Raw genomic sequence first — 6,250 nt, 5'->3', positions numbered from 1 at the left:
CCAGCTTTAAGCGATTCACAGAAACACACAATCACACACTCACACTATTCACGCATCATGACATGCACACACCCATAAATTAATAAATAAATAAATGTAAAAAAATGTATGCATTTAGCAGACACTTTTATCCAAAGCGACTTACAGTGCATTCAGATTACACAAATGTCCAGTAATAGCCACATTCTCAAGCACAAACTGTCTACCCAACAGATGAAACCACATTTATTTTCAGAACTAAAAATAAGGTCTGCTGTGGTTTGTATCTGTAGAATACAATATTGTAAAAATACACCCAAAACACCTGTTTGCTGCTAATTATTATTAGGGGTCAAGCTCCAAATGGGCTGTAGCTCTTGAACCCCTTGTTCTAGAAAAATGAAACTTAATACACCTGATTACTCTCTTCATGATGATCAAAATAGCTTACATTAAGACTCCACCCATTACAGTAGCAGCCATTTTGAAAAGTACAGTTTTCAGTTTTTTCGCTACTCCTTCAAAATGTGTCCAATTTAGGGATGGGCGATACCAAATATTTTGTTTTCGATATGATACCGATATTTTTAATGGCCAGTATCATTGATATTTGTACTGATACGATACTTCTAAACTTAACTTTTAGATTATGAAATGTATTTAATCATTATTAGCACAAAGGGTAATAATACCTTCTTAACTTTATATTTGAAATGCATTTTAATATCCAATATGCCTTAAGTGTCATCAGCATAGCAGTGGTATGAAAAGCCATGTTTTTGAATGACAGAACCTAATGACGCCATGTAGACAGAGAAGAGGAGTGGTCCAAGAACTGTGGCACCCCAGTAGTTAGATGTTGTGACTTGGACACCTCACCTCTCCAAGATACTTTAAAGGACTTATCTGATAGGTCAGACTCAAACCTTTGAAGTGTGGTTAAACTTAATTAACTTGTAGTTAAACTTACTATAGTTAAACTATGTTCACTTTAGGTTTTTAAATCAATTTCTATACTTCTCTATACTTCACCTCTATACTTCATTTTAATGGAAAATAGCAACTGAAAAAATATATAATCATAATCTATGTGTGATACAGTGTTAGAGACGTTTGGATCCATTTGCAGTATTTATTAGAGAATGGTCAGACAGGCAGAAATCAGACAACAGCATCAAGTATGTAACAGGATATCCAGAATCAGAGACGATACCAGGCGGTGGTTGAAGTCATAATGTAGATAAATGCTTGGAAATGTTAGAAGACTTCGCAATGTGAAAGAGTCCGGAGGCAGTTTATATAGAGGAGTGAAGTGAAAACACCTGTGCAGGTGATTAGACCTAGGTACGGGGCGCGACGCCAAGGTCTCTTAGGGTGGTTCTGATGAAACTCAGCGGTGAGTTCAGGATGCCCTGTGATCTCACTCAGGATCTCTCCTCTTGACTATACCCATCCCAGTAGATCAAGTACTGTAACTCCCTGCCTCGGCGTCTTGAGTCGAGAATCTCCCTTACTCGGTAAGCCTCCTTGCCGTCGATGATGATAGGAGGGGAACTTTATTTTGCGACCTCGTCCTGGTTCCTCTGTCCCCTCGGACCACCCATAGGTTTTAGCAAGGAAACATGAAAGGTAGGAGAAATGCGATAAGTGGATGGTAAGGCTAGACGATATGAAACAGGTTATTTGTCTGGGAATCTTAAAATTACCCATGTACCTAGGGCTTAGTTTATTGCTGGCAAACCGAAGACGAAGGTCCTTGGATGATAGCCACACCCACTGTCCACTGTGGACACTGTGGCAAAGGTAGCGGCTGAAGTAATCTGTCTGGTTTCTGATGGTAGGATTTGACTATGATGCAATTAGTGCTTTGATGCATGAAGGTGATCACATCGGCCTGGAGCATAGGCCACCAGAAACATTTTGGTGTGGTGGCGGTGATCCTGGGATATCCTGCACTGGGAGTATTATTCACCTATGGTAACACTCATGTCAAGGGCACAGTGGCACGTATGTGCATTCTCGGGCGGTGATTGCTCTCTCCTCTGTGCCGCTGAAATCTTTGTCATAATATCCCACTGTACCGGGGCTAGAATGAGTGTCACAGGAAGTACTGGATCAGATGTTTGGGAACTAGGAGAATTGTCAAACTAATGACACAGAGTGTCAGGCTTGCTGTTCTTGTAGCCTGTGCATTATGTGACCTTAAAATTAAATCTGGTAAAGAAGAGGGACCGCCTAGTCTGTCTGGGGTTCAGTCGTTTATTGGCCTTAATGTACTCCAAAATAACGGTGTTCTATCAGAACCACAAAGGTCAGGAAAGCACCCTCCAACCAATGGCGCCATTCTTTAAGGTGGCCTTCATGGTCAGGAGTTCTCTGTCTCCAACATCATAATTTCGTTCAGCTGGGGTAAGATTACGTGAATGGTAGGCACAGGGGAAAGGTTAAGCCGGACTTCCACAATGCTGTGACAGTATTGCCCTGATTCTTGTGTTGGAGGCGTCCACTTCCACAATGAATTCCCGTTCGGAATCTGGACGGTGTAGTGAATTTCAACTTGAGCTGTTTGAATGCGGCAATACTCTCAGATGACCAGTTTAAACGCTGTCCTCCCCATTAAAGTAGAGATGTGAGTGGTGCTGCTGTGATGCTGAAGTTTCAGAGTAAACATCTGTAGAAATTAGCTAAACCCAGGAAATTCTGTAATTCCTTTACATCGGAGGGTTGTGGCCAATTAATCACTGCTTGCCCCTTGCCATTGTACATGGCCACCCCCATGGCACTGATAATGTATTATATATATGCATTTCTGAATTTCGGCATATAGTTGGTTGTTAATAAGGCAATGAAGTCCTGCTCTTACATCTTGCACGTGGGTTTCGAAAGTCTTCAGAATAGATTAGAATATCATTGATGTAGACAATGAGATTCTTGTTTAGCATGTCTTGGATCACCTCATTCACAAACACCTGAAATACAGAGGGACTGTTGGCGAGCCTGAATTGCATCATGTGATATTCATAGTGCCAGTTAGTGGTTGAGAAGGTGGTTTTCCACTTGTCTCCCTCCCTGATCCAAATCAGATTATAAGCATTGCGAAGGTCCAACTTTGTGAAGTATCTTACGTTGCGGAGCTGTTGTAGGGCGGCTGGAACTAATGGCAATGGGTCACGAAACTTCACTGTGATCTTGTTAAGTCTGCGATAATCAATCCAGGGACATATCGATCCAGGGACATCCTATTTATTCACAAAGAAGAATCCTGCAGAAGCGGGGGAGGTTGATGGTCTAATGAATCTCTTTGAGAGTTGTTCCTCGATGTACGCTTTCATTGCATTAGATTCAGGTTTAGAGAGGGGGAAAATTCTTCCCTGTGTGGGAATGGCTCCTGGAATGAAGTCCATGATATTGACTCGAACCCACAACCTTAGCAGTCAACCTTTCTAACAACTAGGCCATTCCCTCACTGTGTGTGTCTGTGTGCAGCAGTTAAACTGAACACAATGTTTATATCTCCTTGTTTCATACGATGAGAGAGATGATTAACACTGAACTGTAGAAAATCACTCCAGTCTCCGCAGTTGTAAATGTAATTGGTGCTTAAAGTCTTCTGTTGCTTATAATAAACTGACATGTTGATATCACATAAGCAGTCTTTCAGAATGCACTGTACATAGATTCATATTGTATTTATTATTGAGTTTGGTGGTGCTTATGGGGTGCCATTTTGGGATGGTGAGTATAAGGCTGGGAGGGAAAAATCTAAGTATACCCACTACAAAAAAAAAAAAAAAAAACCAAGACTACACCACTTGGAGAGTCAAGTCAAGTCACCTTTATTTCTTACATTTACATTACATTTATTCATTTAGCAGACACTTTTATCCAAAGCGACTTACAGATGAAGACAGTGGAAGCAATCAAAAACAACAAAAAGAGCAATGATATATAAGTGCTATAACAAGTCTCAGTTAGGTTAACACAGTACACGTAGCATTTATATAGCCCTTTAAACAAAATACATTGCGTCAAAACAACTGAATTACATTCATTAGGAAAACAGTGTGTCAATAATGCAAAATGACAGTTAAAGGCAGTTCATCATTGAATTCAGTGATGTCATCTCCGTTCAGTTTAAATAGTGTCTGTCCATTTATTTGTAATCAAGTCAACGATATCGCTGTAGATGAAGTGACCCCAACTAAGCAAGCCAGAGGCGACAGCGGCAAGGAACCGAAACTCCATCGGTGACAGAATGGAGAAAAAAAACCTTGGGAGAAACCAGGCTCAGTTCGGGGGCCAGTTCTCCTCTGACCAGACGAAACCAGTAGTTCAATTCCAGGCTGCAGCAAAGTCAGATTGTGCAGAAGAATCATCTGTTACCTGTGGTCTTGTCCTGGTGGTCCTCTGAGACAAGGTCTTTACAGGGGATCTGTATCTGGGGCTCTAGTTGTCCTGGTCTCCACTGTCTTTCAGGGATGTAGAGGTCCTTTCTAGGTGCTGATCCACCATCTGGTCTGGATACGTACTGGATCCAGGCGACTGCAGTGACCCTCTGATCTGGACACAGACTGGATCTGGTGGCTACAGTGACCTCGGAACAAGAGAGAAAGAGACAAATATTAGCGTAGATGCCATTCTTATAATGATGTAGCGGACACATTGGGTGTTATGGGAAGTGTTCCCGGTTCCGGTTTACCTAATTAATGCAGCATAAAATTCCTTTAACGGATTTGGATTTTAAAAGCATATTAGTGTGTTATGTGTAAGCCAGGTTAAAGACTTGGGTCTGCAAGAGTGTGTCTGCCTCCCAAACAATGTTAGGTAGGTTATTCCAGAGTTTAGGCACCAAATAGGAAAAGCTAATTCATTCAGGGCTTTATAAGTAATAAGCAATATTTTAAAATCTATACGATGTTTGATAGGGAGCCAGTGCAGTGTGGACAGGACCGGGCTAATATGGTCATACTTCCTGGTTCTAGTAAGAACTCTTGCTGCTGCATTTTGGACTAGCTGTAGTTTGTTTACCAAGCGTGCAGAACAACCACCCAATAAAGCATTACAGTAGTCTAACCTTGAAGTCATAAATGCATGGATTAACATTTCTGCATTTGACATTGAGAGCATAGGCCGTAATTTAGATATATTTTTGAGATGGAAAAATGCAGTTTTACAAATGCTAGAAACGTGGCTTTCTAAGGAAAGATTGCGATCAAGTAGCACACCTAGGTTCCTAACTGATGACGAAGAATTGACAGAGCAACCATCAAGTCTTAGACAGTGTTCTAGGTTATTAAATGCAGAGTTTTTAAGTGAAGTGAAGTGACATTCAGCCAAGTATGGTGACCCATACTCAGAATTTGTGCTCTGCATTTAACCCATCCGAAATGCACACACACAGAGCAGTGAACACACACACACACACACACACTGTGAGCACACACCCGGAGCAGTGGGCAGCCATTTATGCTGCGGCGCCCGGGGAGCAGTTGGGGGTTCGATGCCTTGCTCAAGGGCACCTAAGTCATGGTATTGAAGGTGGAGAGAGAACTGTTCATGCACTATCCCCACCCACAATTCCGTCCAGCCCGTGACTAGAACTCACAACCCTTCGATTGGAAGTCCAACCCTCTAACCATTAGGCCACGACTTCCCAAGGTCCTATAATTAACACCTCTGTTTTATCAGAATTAGGCAATAATAAGAACTGATGGCGGTTATATAAGTATGATTTAAACCATGCTAATGCACTTACATTAATGCCAACAATGTGTTCAAGTCTACGCAAAAGAATGTTGTGGTCAATTGTGTTAAACGCAGCACGAAGATCCAATAAAACTAATAGAGAGATACAACCACAATCAGATGATAAGAGCAGATCATTTGTAACTCTAAGGAGAGCAGTCTCAGTACTATGATATGGTCTAAATCTTGATTGGAAGTCCTCACATATACCATTTTTCTCACCATAAGAGTCACCATAAACCACAAATGCAAGTGTGTGTCTGTCTGTCTATTGATCTATCAATCTATTTATGTGTGTGTGTGTGTGTGTGTGTGTGTGTGTGAATACTGTTACATTTGCATTTTACATTAATATGAAAAAAATGTAATGAATAAATAACACTTACATGTGATGTATAATAATTGACATTATTATTAACATTAATAAGTTATGTATATTAATCAATAAACAATACAGACATTAATGTATAAAACACTCAATTTACAAAAATTTATAAAAGTCATGTTAAAATATGAAATTGTATTT

This window comes from Carassius auratus, chromosome 22 (genome assembly GCF_003368295.1).
Source record: "Carassius auratus strain Wakin chromosome 22, ASM336829v1, whole genome shotgun sequence".
Lineage (NCBI taxonomy): Eukaryota > Metazoa > Chordata > Actinopteri > Cypriniformes > Cyprinidae > Carassius > Carassius auratus.
This window is presented reverse-complemented; position numbering follows the sequence as displayed.